This window comes from Hoplias malabaricus, chromosome 1, assembly GCF_029633855.1.
Source record: "Hoplias malabaricus isolate fHopMal1 chromosome 1, fHopMal1.hap1, whole genome shotgun sequence".
NCBI classification, from domain to species: domain Eukaryota; kingdom Metazoa; phylum Chordata; class Actinopteri; order Characiformes; family Erythrinidae; genus Hoplias; species Hoplias malabaricus.
This window is the reverse complement of record NC_089800.1, coordinates 34,409,488-34,424,512: the sequence shown is the minus strand read 5'-3', so window position 1 is coordinate 34,424,512 and position 15,025 is coordinate 34,409,488.

Below are 15,025 nucleotides of genomic sequence, written 5' to 3'. Positions count from 1 at the left end.
TAAATGACTGGCTTTCCAGTGTTTTTTGTTTATTTGTTTTTTTATTTGTTTGTTTATTTTTTATTCATTTATTGTTTATTTGTTTATTTTTTTAAAGTTTTGATCTCCTCTTGTGTTTAAATGACTGTAGCTACAATCTTCACAATCGGAGCCTTAAGTTAAAAAGCTTACAGCGCCTAGTGTTCCCTGGCAGTCTCCAGTCCAAGTATTAACTAAGCGCACAAGCTCGGGATTCCTAAGAGTGCAATGGCCATAAGCAATAACCGTTGGCTGTAGAAGACTATTTGTAATGACTGTTCTAAGAGTAACTCTTGTTACAGAGCTGCTTGTAAGCCAAAAAGCCTCACAACTCAAAATAAATGACTGGCTTTCCAGTGTTTTTTGTTTATTTGTTTGTTTATTTTTTATTCATTTATTGTTTATTTGTTTATTTTTTTAAAGTTTTGATCTCCTCTTGTGTTTAAATGACTGTAGCTACAATCTTCATAATCGGAGCCTTAAGTTAAAAAGCTTACAGCGCTTAGTGTTCCCTGGCAGTCTCCAGTCCAAGTATTAACTAAGCGCACAAGCTCGGGATTCCTAACAGTGCTATGGCCATAAGCAATAACCGTTGGCTGTAGCAGACAATTTGTAATGACTGTTCTAAGAGTAACTCTTGTTACAGAGCTGCTTGTAAGCCAAAAAGCCTCACAACTCAAAATAAATGACTGGCTTTCCAGTGTTTTTTGTTTATTTGTTTTTTTATTTGTTTGTTTATTTTTTATTCATTTATTGTTTATTTGTTTATTTTTTTAAAGTTTTGATCTCCTCTTGTGTTTAAATGACTGTAGCTACAATCTTCACAATCGGAGCCTTAAGTTAAAAAGCTTACAGCGCCTAGTGTTCCCTGGCAGTCTCCAGTCCAAGTATTAACTAAGCGCACAAGCTCGGGATTCCTAAGAGTGCAATGGCCATAAGCAATAACCGTTGGCTGTAGAAGACTATTTGTAATGACTGTTCTAAGAGTAACTCTTGTTACAGAGCTGCTTGTAAGCCAAAAAGCCTCACAACTCAAAATAAATGACTGGCTTTCCAGTGTTTTTTGTTTATTTGTTTTTTTATTTGTTTGTTTATTTTTTATTCATTTATTGTTTATTTGTTTATTTTTTTAAAGTTTTGATCTCCTCTTGTGTTTAAATGACTGTAGCTACAATCTTCACAATCGGAGCCTTAAGTTAAAAAGCTTACAGCGCTTAGTGTTCCCTGGCAGTCTCCAGTCCAAGTATTAACTAAGCGCACAAGCTCGGGATTCCTAACAGTGCTATGGCCATAAGCAATAACCGTTGGCTGTAGCAGACAATTTGTAATGACTGTTCTAAGAGTAACTCTTGTTACAGAGCTGCTTGTAAGCCAAAAAGCCTCACAACTCAAAATAAATGACTGGCTTTCCAGTGTTTTTTGTTTGTTTGTTTTTTTATTTGTTTGTTTATTTTTTATTCATTTATTGTTTATTTGTTTATTTTTTAAAAGTTTTGATCTCCTCTTGTGTTTAAATGACTGTAGCTACAATCTTCACAATCGGAGCCTTAAGTTAAAAAGCTTACAGCGCCTAGTGTTCCCTGGCAGTCTCCAGTCCAAGTATTAACTAAGCGCACAAGCTCGGGATTCCTAAGAGTGCAATGGCCATAAGCAATGACTGTTGGCTGTAGAAGACTATTTGTAATGACTGTTCTAAGAGTAACTCTTGTTACAGAGCTGCTTGTAAACTAAAAAGCCTCACAACTCAAAATAAATGACTGGCTTTCCAGTGTTATTTGTTTGTTTGTTTTTTTATTTGTTTGTTTATTTTTTATTCATTTATTGTTTATTTGTTTATTTTTTTAAAGTTTTGATCTCCTCTTGTGTTTAAATGACTGTAGCTACAATCTTCACAATCGGAGCCTTAAGTTAAAAAGCTTACAGCGCCTAGTGTTCCCTGGCAGTCTCCAGTCCAAGTATTAACTAAGCGCACAAGCTCGGGATTCCTAAGAGTGCAATGGCCATAAGCAATAACCGTTGGCTGTAGAAGACTATTTGTAATGACTGTTCTAAGAGTAACTCTTGTTACAGAGCTGCTTGTAAGCCAAAAAGCCTCACAACTCAAAATAAATGACTGGCTTTCCAGTGTTTTTTGTTTATTTGTTTGTTTATTTTTTATTCATTTATTGTTTATTTGTTTATTTTTTTAAAGTTTTGATCTCCTCTTGTGTTTAAATGACTGTAGCTACAATCTTCACAATCGGAGCCTTAAGTTAAAAAGCTTACAGCGCTTAGTGTTCCCTGGCAGTCTCCAGTCCAAGTATTAACTAAGCGCACAAGCTCGGGATTCCTAACAGTGCTATGGCCATAAGCAATAACCGTTGGCTGTAGCAGACAATTTGTAATGACTGTTCTAAGAGTAACTCTTGTTACAGAGCTGCTTGTAAGCCAAAAAGCCTCACAACTCAAAATAAATGACTGGCTTTCCAGTGTTTTTTGTTTATTTGTTTTTTTATTTGTTTGTTTATTTTTTATTCATTTATTGTTTATTTGTTTATTTTTTTAAAGTTTTGATCTCCTCTTGTGTTTAAATGACTGTAGCTACAATCTTCACAATCGGAGCCTTAAGTTAAAAAGCTTACAGCGCCTAGTGTTCCCTGGCAGTCTCCAGTCCAAGTATTAACTAAGCGCACAAGCTCGGGATTCCTAAGAGTGCAATGGCCATAAGCAATAACCGTTGGCTGTAGAAGACTATTTGTAATGACTGTTCTAAGAGTAACTCTTGTTACAGAGCTGCTTGTAAGCCAAAAAGCCTCACAACTCAAAATAAATGACTGGCTTTCCAGTGTTTTTTGTTTATTTGTTTGTTTATTTTTTATTCATTTATTGTTTATTTGTTTATTTTTTTAAAGTTTTGATCTCCTCTTGTGTTTAAATGACTGTAGCTACAATCTTCACAATCGGAGCCTTAAGTTAAAAAGCTTACAGCGCTTAGTGTTCCCTGGCAGTCTCCAGTCCAAGTATTAACTAAGCGCACAAGCTCGGGATTCCTAACAGTGCTATGGCCATAAGCAATAACCGTTGGCTGTAGCAGACAATTTGTAATGACTGTTCTAAGAGTAACTCTTGTTACAGAGCTGCTTGTAAGCCAAAAAGCCTCACAACTCAAAATAAATGACTGGCTTTCCAGTGTTTTTTGTTTGTTTGTTTTTTTATTTGTTTGTTTATTTTTTATTCATTTATTGTTTATTTGTTTATTTTTTAAAAGTTTTGATCTCCTCTTGTGTTTAAATGACTGTAGCTACAATCTTCACAATCGGAGCCTTAAGTTAAAAAGCTTACAGCGCCTAGTGTTCCCTGGCAGTCTCCAGTCCAAGTATTAACTAAGCGCACAAGCTCGGGATTCCTAAGAGTGCAATGGCCATAAGCAATGACTGTTGGCTGTAGAAGACTATTTGTAATGACTGTTCTAAGAGTAACTCTTGTTACAGAGCTGCTTGTAAACTAAAAAGCCTCACAACTCAAAATAAATGACTGGCTTTCCAGTGTTATTTGTTTGTTTGTTTTTTTATTTGTTTGTTTATTTTTTATTCATTTATTGTTTATTTGTTTATTTTTTTAAAGTTTTGATCTCCTCTTGTGTTTAAATGACTGTAGCTACAATCTTCACAATCGGAGCCTTAAGTTAAAAAGCTTACAGCGCCTAGTGTTCCCTGGCAGTCTCCAGTCCAAGTATTAACTAAGCGCACAAGCTCGGGATTCCTAAGAGTGCAATGGCCATAAGCAATAACCGTTGGCTGTAGAAGACTATTTGTAATGACTGTTCTAAGAGTAACTCTTGTTACAGAGCTGCTTGTAAGCCAAAAAGCCTCACAACTCAAAATAAATGACTGGCTTTCCAGTGCTTTTTGTTTATTTGTTTGTTTATTTTTTATTCATTTATTGTTTATTTGTTTATTTTTTTAAAGTTTTGATCTCCTCTTGTGTTTAAATGACTGTAGCTACAATCTTCATAATCGGAGCCTTAAGTTAAAAAGCTTACAGCGCTTAGTGTTCCCTGGCAGTCTCCAGTCCAAGTATTAACTAAGCGCACAAGCTCGGGATTCCTAACAGTGCTATGGCCATAAGCAATAACCGTTGGCTGTAGCAGACAATTTGTAATGACTGTTCTAAGAGTAACTCTTGTTACAGAGCTGCTTGTAAGCCAAAAAGCCTCACAACTCAAAATAAATGACTGGCTTTCCAGTGTTTTTTGTTTATTTGTTTTTTTATTTGTTTGTTTATTTTTTATTCATTTATTGTTTATTTGTTTATTTTTTTAAAGTTTTGATCTCCTCTTGTGTTTAAATGACTGTAGCTACAATCTTCACAATCGGAGCCTTAAGTTAAAAAGCTTACAGCGCCTAGTGTTCCCTGGCAGTCTCCAGTCCAAGTATTAACTAAGCGCACAAGCTCGGGATTCCTAAGAGTGCAATGGCCATAAGCAATAACCGTTGGCTGTAGAAGACTATTTGTAATGACTGTTCTAAGAGTAACTCTTGTTACAGAGCTGCTTGTAAGCCAAAAAGCCTCACAACTCAAAATAAATGACTGGCTTTCCAGTGTTTTTTGTTTATTTGTTTTTTTATTTGTTTGTTTATTTTTTATTCATTTATTGTTTATTTGTTTATTTTTTTAAAGTTTTGATCTCCTCTTGTGTTTAAATGACTGTAGCTACAATCTTCATAATCGGAGCCTTAAGTTAAAAAGCTTACAGCGCTTAGTGTTCCCTGGCAGTCTCCAGTCCAAGTATTAACTAAGCGCACAAGCTCGGGATTCCTAACAGTGCTATGGCCATAAGCAATAACCGTTGGCTGTAGCAGACAATTTGTAATGACTGTTCTAAGAGTAACTCTTGTTACAGAGCTGCTTGTAAGCCAAAAAGCCTCACAACTCAAAATAAATGACTGGCTTTCCAGTGTTTTTTGTTTATTTGTTTTTTTATTTGTTTGTTTATTTTTTATTCATTTATTGTTTATTTGTTTATTTTTTTAAAGTTTTGATCTCCTCTTGTGTTTAAATGACTGTAGCTACAATCTTCACAATCGGAGCCTTAAGTTAAAAAGCTTACAGCGCCTAGTGTTCCCTGGCAGTCTCCAGTCCAAGTATTAACTAAGCGCACAAGCTCGGGATTCCTAAGAGTGCAATGGCCATAAGCAATGACTGTTGGCTGTAGAAGACTATTTGTAATGACTGTTCTAAGAGTAACTCTTGTTACAGAGCTGCTTGTAAGCCAAAAAGCCTCACAACTCAAAATAAATGACTGGCTTTCCAGTGTTTTTTGTTTGTTTGTTTTTTATTTGTTTGTTTATTTTTTATTCATTTATTGTTTATTTGTTTATTTTTTAAAAGTTTTGATCTCCTCTTGTGTTTAAATGACCGTAGCTACAATCTTCACAATCGGAGCCTTAAGTTAAAAAGCTTACAGCGCCTAGTGTTCCCTGGCAGTCTCCAGTCCAAGTATTAACTAAGCGCACAAGCTCGGGATTCCTAACAGTGCTATGGCCATAAGCAATAACCGTTGGCTGTAGCAGACAATTTGTAATGACTGTTCTAAGAGTAACTCTTGTTACAGAGCTGCTTGTAAGCCAAAAAGCCTCACAACTCAAAATAAATGACTGGCTTTCCAGTGTTTTTTGTTTGTTTGTTTTTTTATTTGTTTGTTTATTTTTTATTCATTTATTGTTTATTTGTTTATTTTTTAAAAGTTTTGATCTCCTCTTGTGTTTAAATGACTGTAGCTACAATCTTCACAATCGGAGCCTTAAGTTAAAAAGCTTACAGCGCCTAGTGTTCCCTGGCAGTCTCCAGTCCAAGTATTAACTAAGCGCACAAGCTCGGGATTCCTAACAGTGCTATGGCCATAAGCAATAACCGTTGGCTGTAGCAGACAATTTGTAATGACTGTTCTAAGAGTAACTCTTGTTACAGAGCTGCTTGTAAGCCAAAAAGCCTCACAACTCAAAATAAATGACTGGCTTTCCAGTGTTTTTTGTTTGTTTGTTTTTTTATTTGTTTGTTTATTTTTTATTCATTTATTGTTTATTTGTTTATTTTTTAAAAGTTTTGATCTCCTCTTGTGTTTAAATGACTGTAGCTACAATCTTCACAATCGGAGCCTTAAGTTAAAAAGCTTACAGCGCCTAGTGTTCCCTGGCAGTCTCCAGTCCAAGTATTAACTAAGCGCACAAGCTCGGGATTCATAAGAGTGCAATGGCCATAAGCAATGACTGTTGGCTGTAGAAGACTATTTGTAATGACTGTTCTAAGAGTAACTCTTGTTACAGAGCTGCTTGTAAACTAAAAAGCCTCACAACTCAAAATAAATGACTGGCTTTCCAGTGTTATTTGTTTGTTTGTTTTTTTATTTGTTTGTTTATTTTTTATTCATTTATTGTTTATTTGTTTATTTTTTTAAAGTTTTGATCTCCTCTTGTGTTTAAATGACTGTAGCTACAATCTTCACAATCGGAGCCTTAAGTTAAAAAGCTTACAGCGCCTAGTGTTCCCTGGCAGTCTCCAGTCCAAGTATTAACTAAGCGCACAAGCTCGGGATTCCTAACAGTGCAATGGCCATAAGCAATAACCGTTGGCTGTAGAAGACTATTTGTAATGACTGTTCTAAGAGTAACTCTTGTTACAGAGCTGCTTGTAAGCCAAAAAGCCTCACAACTCAAAATAAATGACTGGCTTTCCAGTGCTTTTTGTTTATTTGTTTGTTTATTTTTTATTCATTTATTGTTTATTTGTTTATTTTTTTAAAGTTTTGATCTCCTCTTGTGTTTAAATGACTGTAGCTACAATCTTCACAATCGGAGCCTTAAGTTAAAAAGCTTACAGCGCCTAGTGTTCCCTGGCAGTCTCCAGTCCAAGTATTAACTAAGCGCACAAGCTCGGGATTCCTAAGAGTGCAATGGCCATAAGCAATAACCGTTGGCTGTAGAAGACTATTTGTAATGACTGTTCTAAGAGTAACTCTTGTTACAGAGCTGCTTGTAAGCCAAAAAGCCTCACAACTCAAAATAAATGACTGGCTTTCCAGTGTTTTTTGTTTATTTGTTTGTTTATTTTTTATTCATTTATTGTTTATTTGTTTATTTTTTTAAAGTTTTGATCTCCTCTTGTGTTTAAATGACTGTAGCTACAATCTTCACAATCGGAGCCTTAAGTTAAAAAGCTTACAGCGCTTAGTGTTCCCTGGCAGTCTCCAGTCCAAGTATTAACTAAGCGCACAAGCTCGGGATTCCTAACAGTGCTATGGCCATAAGCAATAACCGTTGGCTGTAGCAGACAATTTGTAATGACTGTTCTAAGAGTAACTCTTGTTACAGAGCTGCTTGTAAGCCAAAAAGCCTCACAACTCAAAATAAATGACTGGCTTTCCAGTGTTTTTTGTTTGTTTGTTTTTTTATTTGTTTGTTTATTTTTTATTCATTTATTGTTTATTTGTTTATTTTTTAAAAGTTTTGATCTCCTCTTGTGTTTAAATGACTGTAGCTACAATCTTCACAATCGGAGCCTTAAGTTAAAAAGCTTACAGCGCCTAGTGTTCCCTGGCAGTCTCCAGTCCAAGTATTAACTAAGCGCACAAGCTCGGGATTCCTAAGAGTGCAATGGCCATAAGCAATGACTGTTGGCTGTAGAAGACTATTTGTAATGACTGTTCTAAGAGTAACTCTTGTTACAGAGCTGCTTGTAAACTAAAAAGCCTCACAACTCAAAATAAATGACTGGCTTTCCAGTGTTATTTGTTTGTTTGTTTTTTTATTTGTTTGTTTATTTTTTATTCATTTATTGTTTATTTGTTTATTTTTTTAAAGTTTTGATCTCCTCTTGTGTTTAAATGACTGTAGCTACAATCTTCACAATCGGAGCCTTAAGTTAAAAAGCTTACAGCGCCTAGTGTTCCCTGGCAGTCTCCAGTCCAAGTATTAACTAAGCGCACAAGCTCGGGATTCCTAAGAGTGCAATGGCCATAAGCAATAACCGTTGGCTGTAGAAGACTATTTGTAATGACTGTTCTAAGAGTAACTCTTGTTACAGAGCTGCTTGTAAGCCAAAAAGCCTCACAACTCAAAATAAATGACTGGCTTTCCAGTGCTTTTTGTTTGTTTGTTTTTTTATTTGTTTGTTTATTTTTTATTCATTTATTGTTTATTTGTTTATTTTTTAAAAGTTTTGATCTCCTCTTGTGTTTAAATGACCGTAGCTACAATCTTCACAATCGGAGCCTTAAGTTAAAAAGCTTACAGCGCCTAGTGTTCCCTGGCAGTCTCCAGTCCAAGTATTAACTAAGCGCACAAGCTCGGGATTCCTAACAGTGCTATGGCCATAAGCAATAACCGTTGGCTGTAGCAGACAATTTGTAATGACTGTTCTAAGAGTAACTCTTGTTACAGAGCTGCTTGTAAGCCAAAAAGCCTCACAACTCAAAATAAATGACTGGCTTTCCAGTGTTTTTTGTTTATTTGTTTTTTTATTTGTTTGTTTATTTTTTATTCATTTATTGTTTATTTGTTTATTTTTTTAAAGTTTTGATCTCCTCTTGTGTTTAAATGACTGTAGCTACAATCTTCATAATCGGAGCCTTAAGTTAAAAAGCTTACAGCGCCTAGTGTTCCCTGGCAGTCTCCAGTCCAAGTATTAACTAAGCGCACAAGCTCGGGATTCCTAAGAGTGCAATGGCCATAAGCAATGACTGTTGGCTGTAGAAGACTATTTGTAATGACTGTTCTAAGAGTAACTCTTGTTACAGAGCTGCTTGTAAGCCAAAAAGCCTCACAACTCAAAATAAATGACTGGCTTTCCAGTGTTTTTTGTTTATTTGTTTTTTTATTTGTTTGTTTATTTTTTATTCATTTATTGTTTATTTGTTTATTTTTTTAAAGTTTTGATCTCCTCTTGTGTTTAAATGACTGTAGCTACAATCTTCATAATCGGAGCCTTAAGTTAAAAAGCTTACAGCGCCTAGTGTTCCCTGGCAGTCTCCAGTCCAAGTATTAACTAAGCGCACAAGCTCGGGATTCCTAAGAGTGCAATGGCCATAAGCAATGACTGTTGGCTGTAGAAGACTATTTGTAATGACTGTTCTAAGAGTAACTCTTGTTACAGAGCTGCTTGTAAGCCAAAAAGCCTCACAACTCAAAATAAATGACTGGCTTTCCAGTGTTTTTTGTTTGTTTGTTTTTTTATTTGTTTGTTTATTTTTTATTCATTTATTGTTTATTTGTTTATTTTTTAAAAGTTTTGATCTCCTCTTGTGTTTAAATGACTGTAGCTACAATCTTCACAATCGGAGCCTTAAGTTAAAAAGCTTACAGCGCCTAGTGTTCCCTGGCAGTCTCCAGTCCAAGTATTAACTAAGCGCACAAGCTCGGGATTCATAAGAGTGCAATGGCCATAAGCAATGACTGTTGGCTGTAGAAGACTATTTGTAATGACTGTTCTAAGAGTAACTCTTGTTACAGAGCTGCTTGTAAACTAAAAAGCCTCACAACTCAAAATAAATGACTGGCTTTCCAGTGTTATTTGTTTGTTTGTTTTTTTATTTGTTTGTTTATTTTTTATTCATTTATTGTTTATTTGTTTATTTTTTTAAAGTTTTGATCTCCTCTTGTGTTTAAATGACTGTAGCTACAATCTTCACAATCGGAGCCTTAAGTTAAAAAGCTTACAGCGCCTAGTGTTCCCTGGCAGTCTCCAGTCCAAGTATTAACTAAGCGCACAAGCTCGGGATTCCTAAGAGTGCAATGGCCATAAGCAATAACCGTTGGCTGTAGAAGACTATTTGTAATGACTGTTCTAAGAGTAACTCTTGTTACAGAGCTGCTTGTAAGCCAAAAAGCCTCACAACTCAAAATAAATGACTGGCTTTCCAGTGCTTTTTGTTTATTTGTTTGTTTATTTTTTATTCATTTATTGTTTATTTTTTATTCATTTATTGTTTATTTGTTTATTTTTTTAAAGTTTTGATCTCCTCTTGTGTTTAAATGACTGTAGCTACAATCTTCATAATCGGAGCCTTAAGTTAAAAAGCTTACAGCGCTTAGTGTTCCCTGGCAGTCTCCAGTCCAAGTATTAACTAAGCGCACAAGCTCGGGATTCCTAACAGTGCTATGGCCATAAGCAATAACCGTTGGCTGTAGCAGACAATTTGTAATGACTGTTCTAAGAGTAACTCTTGTTACAGAGCTGCTTGTAAGCCAAAAAGCCTCACAACTCAAAATAAATGACTGGCTTTCCAGTGTTTTTTGTTTATTTGTTTTTTTATTTGTTTGTTTATTTTTTATTCATTTATTGTTTATTTGTTTATTTTTTTAAAGTTTTGATCTCCTCTTGTGTTTAAATGACTGTAGCTACAATCTTCACAATCGGAGCCTTAAGTTAAAAAGCTTACAGCGCCTAGTGTTCCCTGGCAGTCTCCAGTCCAAGTATTAACTAAGCGCACAAGCTCGGGATTCCTAAGAGTGCAATGGCCATAAGCAATAACCGTTGGCTGTAGAAGACTATTTGTAATGACTGTTCTAAGAGTAACTCTTGTTACAGAGCTGCTTGTAAGCCAAAAAGCCTCACAACTCAAAATAAATGACTGGCTTTCCAGTGTTTTTTGTTTATTTGTTTGTTTATTTTTTATTCATTTATTGTTTATTTGTTTATTTTTTTAAAGTTTTGATCTCCTCTTGTGTTTAAATGACTGTAGCTACAATCTTCATAATCGGAGCCTTAAGTTAAAAAGCTTACAGCGCTTAGTGTTCCCTGGCAGTCTCCAGTCCAAGTATTAACTAAGCGCACAAGCTCGGGATTCCTAACAGTGCTATGGCCATAAGCAATAACCGTTGGCTGTAGCAGACAATTTGTAATGACTGTTCTAAGAGTAACTCTTGTTACAGAGCTGCTTGTAAGCCAAAAAGCCTCACAACTCAAAATAAATGACTGGCTTTCCAGTGTTTTTTGTTTATTTGTTTTTTTATTTGTTTGTTTATTTTTTATTCATTTATTGTTTATTTGTTTATTTTTTTAAAGTTTTGATCTCCTCTTGTGTTTAAATGACTGTAGCTACAATCTTCACAATCGGAGCCTTAAGTTAAAAAGCTTACAGCGCCTAGTGTTCCCTGGCAGTCTCCAGTCCAAGTATTAACTAAGCGCACAAGCTCGGGATTCCTAAGAGTGCAATGGCCATAAGCAATAACCGTTGGCTGTAGAAGACTATTTGTAATGACTGTTCTAAGAGTAACTCTTGTTACAGAGCTGCTTGTAAGCCAAAAAGCCTCACAACTCAAAATAAATGACTGGCTTTCCAGTGTTTTTTGTTTATTTGTTTTTTTATTTGTTTGTTTATTTTTTATTCATTTATTGTTTATTTGTTTATTTTTTTAAAGTTTTGATCTCCTCTTGTGTTTAAATGACTGTAGCTACAATCTTCATAATCGGAGCCTTAAGTTAAAAAGCTTACAGCGCTTAGTGTTCCCTGGCAGTCTCCAGTCCAAGTATTAACTAAGCGCACAAGCTCGGGATTCCTAACAGTGCTATGGCCATAAGCAATAACCGTTGGCTGTAGCAGACAATTTGTAATGACTGTTCTAAGAGTAACTCTTGTTACAGAGCTGCTTGTAAGCCAAAAAGCCTCACAACTCAAAATAAATGACTGGCTTTCCAGTGTTTTTTGTTTATTTGTTTTTTTATTTGTTTGTTTATTTTTTATTCATTTATTGTTTATTTGTTTATTTTTTTAAAGTTTTGATCTCCTCTTGTGTTTAAATGACTGTAGCTACAATCTTCACAATCGGAGCCTTAAGTTAAAAAGCTTACAGCGCCTAGTGTTCCCTGGCAGTCTCCAGTCCAAGTATTAACTAAGCGCACAAGCTCGGGATTCCTAAGAGTGCAATGGCCATAAGCAATGACTGTTGGCTGTAGAAGACTATTTGTAATGACTGTTCTAAGAGTAACTCTTGTTACAGAGCTGCTTGTAAGCCAAAAAGCCTCACAACTCAAAATAAATGACTGGCTTTCCAGTGTTTTTTGTTTGTTTGTTTTTTATTTGTTTGTTTATTTTTTATTCATTTATTGTTTATTTGTTTATTTTTTAAAAGTTTTGATCTCCTCTTGTGTTTAAATGACCGTAGCTACAATCTTCACAATCGGAGCCTTAAGTTAAAAAGCTTACAGCGCCTAGTGTTCCCTGGCAGTCTCCAGTCCAAGTATTAACTAAGCGCACAAGCTCGGGATTCCTAACAGTGCTATGGCCATAAGCAATAACCGTTGGCTGTAGCAGACAATTTGTAATGACTGTTCTAAGAGTAACTCTTGTTACAGAGCTGCTTGTAAGCCAAAAAGCCTCACAACTCAAAATAAATGACTGGCTTTCCAGTGTTTTTTGTTTGTTTGTTTTTTTATTTGTTTGTTTATTTTTTATTCATTTATTGTTTATTTGTTTATTTTTTAAAAGTTTTGATCTCCTCTTGTGTTTAAATGACTGTAGCTACAATCTTCACAATCGGAGCCTTAAGTTAAAAAGCTTACAGCGCCTAGTGTTCCCTGGCAGTCTCCAGTCCAAGTATTAACTAAGCGCACAAGCTCGGGATTCCTAACAGTGCTATGGCCATAAGCAATAACCGTTGGCTGTAGCAGACAATTTGTAATGACTGTTCTAAGAGTAACTCTTGTTACAGAGCTGCTTGTAAGCCAAAAAGCCTCACAACTCAAAATAAATGACTGGCTTTCCAGTGTTTTTTGTTTGTTTGTTTTTTTATTTGTTTGTTTATTTTTTATTCATTTATTGTTTATTTGTTTATTTTTTAAAAGTTTTGATCTCCTCTTGTGTTTAAATGACTGTAGCTACAATCTTCACAATCGGAGCCTTAAGTTAAAAAGCTTACAGCGCCTAGTGTTCCCTGGCAGTCTCCAGTCCAAGTATTAACTAAGCGCACAAGCTCGGGATTCATAAGAGTGCAATGGCCATAAGCAATGACTGTTGGCTGTAGAAGACTATTTGTAATGACTGTTCTAAGAGTAACTCTTGTTACAGAGCTGCTTGTAAACTAAAAAGCCTCACAACTCAAAATAAATGACTGGCTTTCCAGTGTTTTTTGTTTGTTTGTTTTTTTATTTGTTTGTTTATTTTTTATTCATTTATTGTTTATTTGTTTATTTTTTTAAAGTTTTGATCTCCTCTTGTGTTTAAATGACTAGCTACAATCTTCACAATCGGAGCCTTAAGTTAAAAAGCTTACAGCGCCTAGTGTTCCCTGGCAGTCTCCAGTCCAAGTATTAACTAAGCGCACAAGCTCGGGATTCCTAAGAGTGCAATGGCCATAAGCAATGACTGTTGGCTGTAGAAGACTATTTGTAATGACTGTTCTAAGAGTAACTCTTGTTACAGAGCTGCTTGTAAGCCAAAAAGCCTCACAACTCAAAATAAATGACTGGCTTTCCAGTGTTTTTTGTTTGTTTGTTTTTTTATTTGTTTGTTTATTTTTTATTCATTTATTGTTTATTTGTTTATTTTTTAAAAGTTTTGATCTCCTCTTGTGTTTAAATGACCGTAGCTACAATCTTCACAATCGGAGCCTTAAGTTAAAAAGCTTACAGCGCCTAGTGTTCCCTGGCAGTCTCCAGTCCAAGTATTAACTAAGCGCACAAGCTCGGGATTCCTAACAGTGCTATGGCCATAAGCAATAACCGTTGGCTGTAGCAGACAATTTGTAATGACTGTTCTAAGAGTAACTCTTGTTACAGAGCTGCTTGTAAGCCAAAAAGCCTCACAACTCAAAATAAATGACTGGCTTTCCAGTGTTTTTTGTTTGTTTGTTTTTTTATTTGTTTGTTTATTTTTTATTCATTTATTGTTTATTTGTTTATTTTTTAAAAGTTTTGATCTCCTCTTGTGTTTAAATGACTGTAGCTACAATCTTCACAATCGGAGCCTTAAGTTAAAAAGCTTACAGCGCCTAGTGTTCCCTGGCAGTCTCCAGTCCAAGTATTAACTAAGCGCACAAGCTCGGGATTCCTAACAGTGCTATGGCCATAAGCAATAACCGTTGGCTGTAGCAGACAATTTGTAATGACTGTTCTAAGAGTAACTCTTGTTACAGAGCTGCTTGTAAGCCAAAAAGCCTCACAACTCAAAATAAACGACTGGCTTTAACGTGTTTTTTGTTTGTTTGTTTTTTTATTTGTTTGTTTATTTTTTATTCATTTATTGTTTATTTGTTTATTTTTTAAAAGTTTTGATCTCCTCTTGTGTTTAAATGACTGTAGCTACAATCTTCACAATCGGAGCCTTAAGTTAAAAAGCTTACAGCGCCCCTAGTGTTCCCTGGCAGTCTCCAGTCCAAGTATTAACTAAGCGCACAAGCTCGGGATTCCTAAGAGTGCAATGGCCATAAGCAATGACTGTTGGCTGTAGAAGACTATTTGTAATGACTGTTCTAAGAGTAACTCTTGTTACAGAGCTGCTTGTAAGCCAAAAAGCCTCACAACTCAAAATAAACGACTGGCTTTAACGTGTTTTTTGTTTGTTTGTTTTTTTATTTGTTTGTTTATTTTTTATTCATTTATTGTTTATTTGTTTATTTTTTAAAAGTTTTGATCTCCTCTTGTGTTTAAATGACTGTAGCTACAATCTTCACAATCGGAGCCTTAAGTTAAAAAGCTTACAGCGCCCCTAGTGTTCCCTGGCAGTCTCCAGTCCAAGTATTAACTAAGCGCACAAGCTCGGGATTCCTAAGAGTGCAATGGCCATAAGCAATGACTGTTGGCTGTAGAAGACTATTTGTAATGACTGTTCTAAGAGTAACTCTTGTTACAGAGCTGCTTGTAAGCCAAAAAGCCTCACAACTCAAAATAAATGACTGGCTTTCCAGTGTTTTTTGTTTGTTTGTTTTTTTATTTGTTTGTTTATTTTTTATTCATTTATTGTTTATTTGTTTATTTTTTAAAAGTTTTGATCTCCTCTTGTGTTTAAATGACTGTAGCTACAATCTTCACAATC